General features: G+C 51.3%; 1 protein-coding gene across 2 annotated transcripts in view; it reads right to left on the reverse strand.

Annotated features, from left to right (window-relative positions):
- SLC2A1 (solute carrier family 2 member 1) overlaps positions 1 to 13062 on the reverse strand; it is a 37829-nt gene that overhangs the window by 9561 nt on the left and 15206 nt on the right. The window lies entirely within an intron of this gene.

A 13062-nucleotide genomic window follows, 5' to 3' on the forward strand; every position in this document is an offset into this window, starting at 1 on the left:
ACTGTAGCAGTTGAGGATCTCACAATCCTTAATGTATTTATCCTCACACACCCCCGAGGCAGGGCAGGGCTATTATCTCCATTGATCAGTGGGGAAACTGTGGCACATAATACAAGCAACTTGCCCAAGTCACACAGGAAAGCTGTGGGAATTGAACTGGAATCTAAGTCCCAGGCCAATGTCCATAAGCACTCAACCATCTAGCCTCTCACAAGCTCAGAGTTCCCAGACCTGGCAGCCAGACAGGGCCATCCTTAGACATATGCAGCTGCGTAGGGCACCTGAACATTTTGGGGCACTCCTGGGTCTTAGTGTCCACCCTCCCGGCTCTTCCTATCCCTGTTCTGACCCTTCCTGCAGGCTCCAACAACTACCTGCTGCACCCTGGTGAGTCCTCCTCTGGAGGGGATCTAATAACTTAGAAGTGAAAAAGCCTCCAGCCTGCCAGGCCTATCAGCACAACATTGAAACTGTTGAAGAACCCCAGTCAAGGGGTAATGAAGCCATTTGCCAACCCCCAGGTTTCTGAATTTACTGACAAAACCAGTTGTGCGTCACTGTCATATTTACTCAGAACATGTCAGTCCACAGGCCCTTAGTTTAAAATTTGCTTTAAAAATGTTTCATCAGTGTGTTGCTGAAGATTATAAAATCACATCTCTAAAAAATCCTTGCATACATTTTTAGATGCACAATCTGAGTATTAATCTTTAGCCTTAAATGCTTGGATCTTCAGACAATAGTTTTTTAAATAACTCCTTCAAAAGACTACCCTGATCTAAAATACACATTTTAATGGCTATAGTACAAAAAACTTGCTTCCAAAGTCTTCCTGTCCATCCCTTGCTCCCTTCACCCCCTGTTGAAGAGAGCCCTTAAAGGGACAACACCCCTTTCCTGTTAGATAGCTAGGACAAACATGTTTCTCTTTCTTTTTCTTCTATTTGATGAACTAGTTTTAAGAGTACCCTCCAGCAAAATCACTCCTGTATTAAGATAAAACCCTTTGTTGTGCCTAAAATCTTTGGAACATTTCTTAAAGTTGGTGAAATTTCATAAACATGTCTATTGTTGCGGAGATCACACAAAGTAAATTAGTTTCCCTTTTTCTAAAAGCAATGAACATTGTTTTGAACACACTAAACCTCTGTGACTGATTCATTTAAAATAGTGTCTTTGTTTCAGTGAGTGAAATATGTAGTAATCTGGAATGATAACTTTATGATGCTAAAAAGTACATTTAAAATATAAAATCAGCTTAGAAATACTGATTAAGAAAATGTCAACCAGAGAAGAGCTGCATCATGGATTCCATAGTATTTAATGTTGTATTCAGCAAGACAGCTGACTTGCCCTTACTATGAAGTTTTTGCAAATAAATCTCTGACAAATTTCAGGGTGTATCAAAAAACCCGTGACTGACAATTTTTATTCCCAAATTTAGTGCTTTTAATTAGGTACCTTCTGCATGTCCAGTCTTCACCATCTGGCATGCAGTGGAAAACATGCAGAACAGTGGGGTTTTTTCCAAATGTCATTTGCTTCATTTGGGTTCAGGGATTTGGCTGGAAGGGGGAGGGAAGAGGAGGGAGACAGTGGGGAGAAGGCAGGGCCTGGGCAGAGCAGGGGTGGAGTATGGGCGGGGTCACAGGCAGAAGAGGTGGGCTCGAAGCAGCAGCTTCACCCTCTGCCCATGACAGCAGGTAAGAGCGGGTTGGCTCCTGCACGCCCAGCACGCGCTGCAGTGTCCTTAGGCAGGGGCCGTATTCAGAGCTGAATGCGCTGGTGCTGTGCATTCTGCGTGAGGGAGAGGGTACGGGGGTCTCTGTGGGGAACTGTGACTCTCCGGCGCCGTGAGGTATCCTTAGCTGCCTCGTCCCTCTGCCCCCGGCCTGCAAGCACAGGCTGCCATCGGGCATAGGGGCACCAGTTTAATACTGTGTAGGGCCCCATAAATCCTTAGGACAGCCCTGCAGCCAGACCCAGGAATATGCCAAAGCCAAGTGCAGTGCTTTCCAAATGGAGCGAATAACTTAGTTCCCTTGTTATCTCCAACACTGAATTGATATCTGACATGCAGCATGTGCTGGGGTGAGACACAAAACCCAGGCTCTAACCACATGGCACTTTTCACAAGAGTTGGGGTGGTGAACCTGGCAACTGTCTTCTGCCTCTTTAAATCCCCCCTCCCATTTGAATGGAGACAAGGTTTTCCTTGCCATGCTGTGTTACTGGACACTGTTGCCATGTTCCTCCCCACAAATGGCTGCATCTCAGTGGAGAGTGAAGTGACCACTGCATACACAGTCTGTACAGATACTATGGTAATGCGTGCCAGTGCAGGAACCTCAGAGAGACCAGCTACGATGTGCTGCGATCCTCCGGGAACGCACTATAGCGCTGCAAAGTATTATCACCCCCGTTACTCAGGTGAGCCACTGTGCCTACCCTTGAGCCTGCTCCCGCTGAGTAACAGAAGCGGGGAGCTCTCCTTCGCTATTAATTTACTGTCCAGTCGCTAGGGCTGTCCCTTTTCTCCCATCCCCACGGACACTCTGTCCCGGTTTGGATTTCATCTGCAGGGACAAATGCCACAAATTCCCAGGCCTCACCTACAGGCTCCTTTGCTTCACCCCAGACTTGGACCATATGCCTCAGTCACACGGCTTAGCTCGTGTCTTCCTCAGTCACAAGCTGCTGCGTCACAGAGCTCACCCCCCTGCCGGCACGAGGCTGGACTCTCCTTTTAAACCAATGACACTTTTCCTCCACTAGATGGGAGTCACCAAACCCGTTCCCCACAGGTCAGGCCCGCATTCCCATAGCGCCACTGGGAGGAAACTGCCTGCAAAGAAATGTGGCCAGACAAGTTGTGATCTCACCCTAGTGACAGTCAACAAAACCACAGGACCTCTGAAATTGCCTCCTTGCTGTGCCTGCGGGGAAGAAGAGGCTCACCCCAGGCCAGAGCCAGGCAGGAATGCGAATGCAGAGAAAGGAGAGCGTTACTAATGGGAAGGTGAATTGCCCAGGGGTCTGCATGACAGAACGAATCTCAGGGAGTCTCTTGGGTGGGTGGAGCTGGGGAGAGAGAGAAGGGCGAGGTGCCCAACACTTGGCGGAATGGCAGCAGGTTGATCAATTACATCCCTGATCCCCAGGGGGGTTAAGTGGGGCAGATGGTCACCGTGTCGGGAGGGGAGGGAAGGCCCTCTCTAGGTTTGGCTAAACACCTTGAGTTGCTTTGCTGGTTCTCCCCATTTAGTTTTTAAATGTACGATTGCCGTACTGAGGCTGGGGCCTTGCTTGCCGGGTTGGTTTGATAGAGGGCAAAAACCACAAAGTAGAAATTGATTTTTAAATCTAAATCCTGCCAGTGCAGGTGCCTGCTGCCAGTGCTTGATTTTCTCTCCATTTTATACTCTTAGGCACCGCCATACGTTTGAGGGCCTGGGCCTCACAGCTTCCCCCCCCCCACACACACACACAATCAGTCTCCCTAGGGGTTTTCTACACTGCAACAGAGAAGAGAAGAACTTTTTAAAAGAGGAAACAGTGTTTGTGGAACTCCGAAGATTGCCAGCAGGACTCCGAAGCAGGCACAGCAAATGTAACTATGGGTCATTTTTGCAGTAGACTAGATTTCAAGTTGACAGTGAAAAATCAGACAAAAATCCAGTTTCTGACTTTTTCAATTGCTCTAATCAAACAGAGGAAAAGCACCCCCACCCCCACCCCAAAAGGGACCAAATTTGATTCCAGTTATAAGACACTGGATCCTTCACTGTATTTCAGCCTACAAAGATATGGCACTTTCAGAAGAAATACCAGCTGAAAAACAGCCCCCCAACCTGAAGCAAATACTCACCAGCAACTACACACCACAGAAACACTAACCCAGGAACCAACCCCTGTAACAAACACCATTGCCTTCTCTGTCCCCATATCTACTCTAGTGACACCATCATAGGACCCAAATAAATCTGTTGGTCTTTAAAGTGCCACCAGACTCCTCGTTGTTTTTGTGGATACAGACTAACACAGCTACCCCTCTGCTACACGGCTCTAATGGAAGTGCAGGTGCACGTCTACGTGCAAGAGCCCGTTTCATTATCACATGTTCACAATCTCCCCTTCCATGCATTTAATTGTACTTATCCATTATGGACCTGATCCAATGCTCCTATTGACTTCAATGGACTCTGTGTAATTACAAATAGATTGCAACAGGCCAGTTTGGAAACAAGTTTCTTCTCTCCTGCCTCTGGCAAGGTCTGAGTTCAGGTTCTGTGCTTCCCCTCCTGCAGCTGCCAAGAAGCTAATCCGCAAACAGCTTAAGGCATAGGAGGAACGCGTGTGCTGTTCTGTTTCGGAGGGGCTGCTCAGACCTGGCAGGAGAGACATTATAAATACTTTGGAGAGAGAATTGAGGAAAACTGTGATGTAATTTGAGATCCCAGTGACCTCTGACCTGCATCAGAGCTTGGGCTATTCCAAACCCTGCCGCCATGTTAGGAGGAAGTGCTAGGCTTAACAGCGGAAGACACCGCCTGAGTGATCTATTAAAGGGTGAAAGGCCCTATTCCATGCAGCATGATACTTCACACAAGGCATGGGGAAATGAACGGCAGTGGCAATCCTGCACTCACTGCTAGGCGGTTGGGGGTGGGCTATGAACTGGTTGAAGTTTGGCAGAAAATACTGTGGCGGGGGGTGTGTGTGTGGAGGTAGGGAGGGGACAGAGTTTGGTGCAGCAGGTGAGAACATAAGGCGGCGGGGGGGGGGGGTCGGGGGGTCTCCTTGCTGTATCAAGTAAGGGAAAGGGGGTCATGGAGCTTGCTGCAGGAAGGGGGAGGATTACTTGGGAGTTGGGGTGACTGCTACTGAGGATGGGGGGGCAGGAGAGTCACTGGGGAGGAGGAGTCAGGTGTGCAGGGCAGGTGCTGGGGCACTGGTAACCTGCCTGAGGCATGTGTTTGGGTGGGAAGTTGTTTTTGGCCCTGCTGGGATGTAAACAGCCCAGGGATGAATTACACAAAGAAATGAAAATACAGGAAGCGGATTTCAGTGTCAGCAACATACAGGCGAGTTTCCAGTTCTCTGCACAACACAGGGAGGGGAAGACCCTTGAGCCACCCTTGAGTCAGCAGGAGGCTGTTGCTGAGGTGCTGCAGGGCAGGGTGTCTTTGGCAATTGGCCTCCACTTACACACAGCAAGAAGAAAAGTAAGTCAAGTTTTGCTGGAGAGCAACCAAGCCAGTCCGAGCAGGGGCATCAGGGTTACCCTGTTATCGGTTGTGAAGGCAGGGAAATTAATACATCTCTCTAGTAAACCGTCAGACTCTTTCCACGGTTGCAAAAGGGCTGCAGGTGGGAGAGGAGTAGTGAGGTCCATGTCCTCAGGAACTGCTCCTCAACTGGAAAGAGAGGCACACTAGGACAGAGGGGAGCGGTGTCCCACTCAGCTTTCCTGCTGCACCGCCTACAAAATCCTTGGTTCTAAAGCTTTGACTCCACAGGTCCCATTTGCTGTGGGGACTCTGCAATTTCAGGGGACCCTGAAGTGAAGCGGTGTCTGGTGAACATCACCCCCAGGCATCCAGCGAGCAAAGGAAAGGAGGAGAAGCACCTTGGATCTCTGCACTCACCCCCCCTTTCAGTCCACATGAGCTGCATGACCAATCACCCCCTCTTTGCCGTTATCCCAGTCTTGTGTCCATGGCCCCCTGCCTTAGGGCTGGGCCTCGGCTGTCTTTTCCTTCAAACCCAGCCCTCCAAAGCCTATTAGCCCCTCAAAGAGCCACAAATCAAATTGGCAAAGATGAACTCTGAAGAGACCATTTTTGGCCTAACAGCAAGATGCTCCGCTTCCCCACTGCGCACCTGGGAAGCTGATGGCTCACCTCTCCCCACCCTGACTCCTGTTCACTGCCCCAGGCCCGGTTCTGCGAGCAGCTACAACTGGCCGGAAGGGCCTCCCCAACCCCCATGAACATGTGATGGAAAATTTGTTTCTGAAATTTGGGGTATTCGTAAAGAACCAGATTTCATTTAAAACCAAAACCTTTTAGTTGCTAATCCCCCCCCCCCCCAGAATTCTCTCCCCTCCCCCCGGTGATACCCAAAACATTTTCAATAACAAAAATGGAGTTTTTTCCCCAAATGAGATTTTCTGTTGTGTTAAAAAGCCATTTTCCAAGCAGAAAAATGATTCAATGGGAAATATTCTACCTGTGAGCCTCCCCCAGCCCCCCCTGCTGCTGCTTGTGATCAGCCGCTTTGATTGCACAGTGTCCAGGGCAGCCGTTCCCCTACATACTTGTCAAAGACCTAGTCCAGCCTGTATTGACACCCCCCCCCCCCCCCCGGGATTTGGATAAAATTTATTTGAGCAAGGGGGGGGGGGGGGGGGGGGGGGGGGGAATCTTAAAGTGACAGCACAGCACATATTCATCCCCCAGTGTTTGCCCTGAAGATCTGCAAGGACTTGCTCTCCTCCGGCACAAAGTAGGTTTTTGGAAGTCTGAGGGCCAGATCCCCAACTGGGGTAAGTCAACATTGCTCCATTTGTACCACTAAATCTACCCCCTGAAATCCAGCCAATTACAGCTGGTGGAGCCACATTGATTTACACTAGCTGAGGCTCCAGTTTATAAATATCTCACTGAACTGTTCCAGGCGTGAAGGGTCTCTGCTGCTGGAGCTCCTCCACCACCTGACTGGGTCTAGATGTAGAACAGCAGCTCTCTGCTCCACCAGCTATTTTACTCCCTCATCCTACTCAAGACTATTGCTATAATACCTGTCATCCTGGGCTGGGGTCCCCTGGAGAGCAGGGACAATGCTTAGGTTTGCCAACCCTGACCGCCCACGTTCCCAGGCTGTCCCTAAATACAGAGGGTCATTAATAAATTTGTTAGTCTCTAAGGTGCCACAAGTACTCCTGTTCTTTTTGTGGATACAGACTAACACGGCTGCTACTCTGAAACCTGTCTTTAAAGAGCAGCAGTTCTCATTTAGTCTCCCTGTTTCTAGCGCTCACCCTACCCTTGCAGGTTGCCTGGTGAGTCAGGTTCTGTAACCAGCGCGGCTTTGCTGCTGCACGGCTGAAGCCTGTGGGTGTGTTTATGGGCACAACAGTGCCAGGAATCCAAATTGCTGCAGTCATTGCCGGCTTGACCATTGTTCTATGCTCAAAACAAGCTCATCAGGTAGGGTGACCAGAGGTCCTGATTTTTGGATCTTTTTCTTATATAGGCTCCTATTACCCCCCGTCCCGATTTGCTATCTGGTCACCCTGTCATTAGGAGCTGGGCAACCCGGTGTGCAGGGTGCGACACAGGCCAGCAGCTCCCCAGGGCAGCCCGGAGGCTGAAATCTTTGAACACAGCTTGGTGAATAAGGAGCTGGTGGAAGGGGGTGGTCCAAGGGCCCTGCAGAGCAGAGGCCTGTATTATCCGAACAGGTACAGCACCAGCAGGTAGCACATGGCCCATTAGCAGGGTTTGAAACCCAAGACCTTCAGCACTGATCTCCACCTCTTGAGCCAACGAAGTAACTTCCTTGGTTGGCAGCTGTCATAGGCTATTATCCTCTAGCAGCCCAGGCACTGGGGCAGAACAGTGGGAACGACCCACACTTTGCCAGTGAGTTAAATAAGCTTGTGCCATGGTCTGTCCAGGGGGTTCAGCCCCAGTGAGAGGGGGGCTTTGGTCTCAATAGCCCATTAAACTCTTGGCCAGCAATGATGATGTCCTGTGGGTATCTGTCCTTGAGGGATTTGCTGATTCACTTCCCAGCCCTCACCAATAAGAACGATCATATTCTAGGAGCTGAGGCAACAGTCACACCCACTGGCTCCATATCCCAACCCCGACCTCGTCGCTGATGGGGGACTCGGGCTGGCCAGTGCTGTGCAGTGGTTTACTGGTACTCTTCCCCCTCTCACCCCCGGCTCTGGTTGAAGGCATCAAGGCCGGCCATGGGGAAGAAAAGCTGACAAAGTTCATGCCCCATCATCTCATCCCTGGAGTGCCAAATGCAATGGAGTGGTGTGGCACAAAATAGCCCCCTGCCGGGCCCACCGAAGGGGGAGGGAAGTAGAGAGACCCCATCCCATGCCTAGGGAAGAGGAGCAAGCCCAGCTGCACCTGGGCCCCCGCACGCTGGCACCAGTGAACAGCCAGGGCCAGGGCTCTCACCGGGAAAGAGCTACTGAGAGCCCAAGCAGCTGGGAGGCCCCTCAGCAAACTGCTGCTGCTACACACCCCCCCCTTCTCCTTGACACAGCCCTGACCTCTCCTCTCCCCCTCCCCAGTGCTCCCTGCTCTCCTAGCAACAGGCAATTAACCCTCACTCCCATCTCCCCCCACCCCAGGCACAACCCCTCCAGCTATCCTGCCTCCCCACACCCCAGCAGGCCTGGGAAGTCTCCTGCCCCATGATGCGCTCATGGCCGAGCTCCTGAGACCAGCGTGTGGGGTGTGTGCAGAACTGGCTACACACGGGAGTGGCTGGGACACTGGCTCTGCAGATAATTTTATAGGGTCAGGACACACAGAAACCCAGGGAGGGTAATTAACGTCCATGGGTTTGGTTAAGTCCTGCTTCCCTCCTTCCCCACGGGGCAGCATTTAACCCCCAAATGCATCATTTAAATCAAAACCAGCCAAACCCTCTTCCTAAGGAATGTATTACTCAGACTTCCCATGGGCCTTTGTGCACGCCTCCATGGGATTAGTATGCATGGCCTGTTGGGGACGCACCCCACCCACCCTCTGCAAAGTAGCATGGATGGGCTATGGGGAATGTTTCCAACATAACCTCCCTGTATGCCCTGCCCAAGGCCATAGGTAACCTATTGGGAATTCACTTCTCAAATGCATCCCTTTTTGTGTAAGTGCTTTTACTTTATCTCTGCAGGGTCAAAGAACAACCCCCATGAGCTGCCAGGCTCACCAATGACCTAGAAGAAAACAAAACCACCAACAATAAAGTTTGCAGATGATAAATTGGACGAGTGATAAATAATGAAGAGGACAGGTCACTTATCAAGCAATCTAGATCAGTCAATCATCTGGGTGCAAGCCAAATATGTATTTTAATCTGGCTAAATGTAAATGTCTACATCTAGGAACAAAGAATACAGGCCCTACTTACATGATGGGGAACTCTATCCTGGGAAGCAATGACTCAGATTTGGAGGTTATGGGGAATAAACCGCTGCAGGATGGGGGTATTTCTGCTGCAACCCCAGGTTTCTACAGTCCATCCTAAGCTTCCACCTCACCCCCCCCCCTGTGAAGTACCAGATAGGATTGCTTCTAACAGTCAGGCTGCAGGTGCCTTTGTTAATGCCCTTTGGTTGGAAGGAGCAAAGGCCTCCTGGGGCACAGGGCGGAGTAGTGGCCAAACTTTCTTGCTTAGTAGGAATCTGTTACAGGGTCTCTTCACTGCAGCTGTAAGCTGGAGCTCTTACCTGTCATGGCCTTGCACAACTACAGAGGTGGATTTACCATGAAACAGTGCAGTGGCACAGGGCTCCCAATGACAGGGGGCCCCCCCAAAATGCAGGACTAATCTCATCTGTCAACCTGCCCCCGAGTCCCGGCTGGTGGCGCAGTAGGGCTCAGGCAGGCTCCCTGCATGCTGTTACTGGTAGCCCCACACCGCTGCTGGAAGCGGCTGGCACATCCCTACATGCTCCGTGTGCGGCGCCCCCCCCCCCCCACCAAGGGGCACACACAGACGTGCCAGCAGCAGCGAAGCAGGACTAAGGCGGCTCGCTGCCTGCGCTGCCTCCCTGCTCCCAGAAGCGGCTGGTTTGTCCCCGCGGCCCCGGGGGCAGGTGTCTCCAAGTGTTGCTCCCACCCCAAGCGCCAAATTTGCAGCGCCAATAGGCTGGGAACTGTGGCCAATGGGAGCTGTGGGAGTGTGCACAGAAATCCCCTGCTCTCCCCCCCTCCCCTGGAGCCGCTGCCAGAGGGGTGTGCTGGTTGCTTTGGGAGCCGCACCACCCAACCCCTCCTGCACCCCAAGCCCTGTCCCAGCCCAGAGCCAGCACACAAACTTCCTCCTAGAGCCCACACCCCTCACCCCCTGCACTCCAATCCCCTGCCCCAGCTTCATCCCAGAGCCCAACCCCTGCACCTCCTCCCACACCCCAACCCGTAGCCCAAAGCCTGCACACAAACTTCCTCACAGAGCCTGCACCCCTCACCCCCTCCTGCACCCCAACCCCCTACCCCAATCATGGTACCTCATTTTATTTTCATGTACTTCCTATTACTTATAATATAGGAGGAGGATGAAGAAAAAAAGAATAAAAACAGGGAGATGAGAGAATGTTCTTTTTCTTGGTTAGGTCCTAGGGCCCCCCCAAAATGAAGCTGTGCCCAGGGCCCCACTAACTCTAACTCGCCACTGCACAACAGCCTTTCAGCACAGGTGTGTTGGCTGGGCTGGGTCAGAGCCCAGGTTCCGGTTCCACTTCCCCGCCGGCTGGTAATCTGCCCTCTTTGCAATGAGCCCTCCAGAGCTTTCCCACAATTCCTCTCATGTGCCCAGCAGGACAAACAAGTTCTCCAAGAATCACAGAGTGGCTCAGCTCGCTGCAGCAGGGAGACCCATGGGGTGCACCCCCACCTCCTAGCGACACACATGGGGGAGCACAGCACCAGTGAGGACCCAGTAACTCAGGTAGGGCTTTGCAGCAGGGCTGCTCGGGATTGCTCCTTCGCAGCCATGCCCTCCCTCTCCTGTGGGTCTGCAGGACAGGGGAGGCTGCCCCTCTGCTCTCAGTGGGGATGGATCTGCAGCCAACAACATCCCCCAGACTCCCAGTGCTCTTGGTGAACACTGAGCATTCTGGGCTGCCACTGACTCCACTGGGACCAGCCGGCGCTTCAGCATCTCACTGCATTAAACCCCTCGTGCAGAATCACTCTGTTCAGCTGCATCGCTGAGGAGTAATTCTAGCGCTCAGCCAGCGCTTTTGCCTCTTCGGAGAATTGTGCAAATAGCTCTGCTCTTGCAAGACCGTAGCCTACAGGTTGGTGTCAAAGGGGTTAAACCCCCAAAACTAGTTTCCTGGCTCACAACTGTACTTCGCATGTTGCAATGAAAAACATTCTTGCAGTCTCCTAATTAGCTAGATAATCCATTTTCACCTCAAATTAATATGGATCAAGTCACTACAAATTTCAATACTGTTGACAAAGATTAGAAAGTTTTAAAAAGGAGCTTTTTTTTTTAACCTCTTTGAGCTGTTTCAGAGTAAAGGGGCCTTGTTTGCAATTCAAATGGTGCCACTGTGCAGCTGGCATGCTGATCCCTCCTGCAATAGGCTTAATATTCCTGCAGCACAAATTCTACCTCTGTATTTTTAATTATTTGGGATTGTTCACAGATGCTTTGATGTTTTAATTCTCTCCATGGCCCTGGAATGCCTGGTCCTTTTCAAGCTGACCGGCAGCAGTCAGTTCAAGGCTTGTCTCTTGTCTGCCTTAGGGCAGTGGGTGTGATCATCAGGGTGGGGGTGGAGTGTCCTTCATGGTGGACAAAGATGTTTCAATTTGAGACGTTGGGGCCCTAAAAACAGCTACGAGTCTGGCATCTGGGAGAAACATGTCAGAGCTTTTTCTAAAAGTTTCTTGAATCTCCAGCATACACATTAGATACCAGAATGAAACAGTGATAGGTAGGATTTTCAGAGTCACTTAAGTGAATTAGTTCCCAGCTCCTGTTGACTGTCAATAGGGCTTTGTCACTAGGCACCAAACACACAAAGGTGTCAGAACCCCACCCCACCCTTGGGTGATGATCCACTTAGAGCAGAACCCCATCCTGGTTTCTTTGGCATTACTTCCCCCCCCCCCCCCCCCATTTCAGGGCACTCTTCCCCTGGTCTCCCAGACTCCAGTCCCCAACACTTGTAGTGTCCTGCACTGTAGGATACAAGTAACCCTGCTGAAGCTATTGGGAGTTAGTTGTATTCTGCTAGGAGATAATTAGGTACCTTGGTGCAGTATTTCCCGACTGATTCCACCGTCACTCACACCAGTAAGAATCAGGAGTGACTCCAGTGAATTAATGGAGTTCCATTAGAAGGGTGAGTGAAAGCCCAATATTTCTGACACTGGTATCGCTACCCTGAGCGTGCAAGCTAGCTAGGAAGGGAGGTTGGGCAACGTGTCATCCCCAGCCCTCAAGGACAGCGGGTTAAATGGAATCAGGCTTTAGAGCAGGGGCAGTCTGGTTTTTGTCAAGGTCCAGGCTCCAGAGAAACATTTCTCATACCACAATAACCATAAGTAAACAATTAAGATTTTGGGGTCCATTCAAAAGCATCTTGCGGTCTGGAATTGGCTTGGGGTCTGCCGATTGACTACCCCTGCTTTAGAGGATCCCTTTTCACAGGGAGTCTCTTCCCACCCTGGTTGCAGTACTCCCAGCATGAAGATGCAGATCTGGGGTATGACGCAGCTGGCCAAACACTCAGACAGCTGATCTAAAAGGGCAGTACAGGAAGGCAGCAGACGAGGGTAAGAGCCAGCAATAAAGCGCGTAGGTAATCCCCATTATCAGCACCTGGGCAGCTGGAGAGATCAGGTTCCCTGTGCTGTCAAAACTCCCCCTGCTTCAAAGCAGCCAAGATTGTCTTTATCCCAGCCCAAAGGCATCACACCAGCAGGACCTATAATCTAGGCAATGCTCAGTGTTGTCCAGACCTGCTCTTAGCTGGCACTAAAACTCCTGAATCCCATCCCATTACAGGCTCCTCCATCACTGTCCCCAGCGGAGGTGGGAGGGTCCCAGAATCCAAATGTCAAATTGAACAGCCCCTTAGCCGGAGCACCATGGGCAGAGGCCACCCGGGTGGGGAAGGAGAGACATGCAGAGTCAAATGCCCCAGCAGATTTGCTGCTTGGTTTGTACTGAGCATGCTCAGTAACACTGCTGAAGCCAGCTGCCCTCACTCTGCCCCCCCAAACCCACAGGCATGGGTCCTCCGCCCACGAGCCAGAGTCAGCTGGCATGGGACCAGCCACGGGTGTCTAACTG

Source organism: Trachemys scripta, chromosome 19 (genome assembly GCF_013100865.1).
Source record: "Trachemys scripta elegans isolate TJP31775 chromosome 19, CAS_Tse_1.0, whole genome shotgun sequence".
Taxonomy (NCBI): Eukaryota; Metazoa; Chordata; order Testudines; family Emydidae; genus Trachemys; species Trachemys scripta.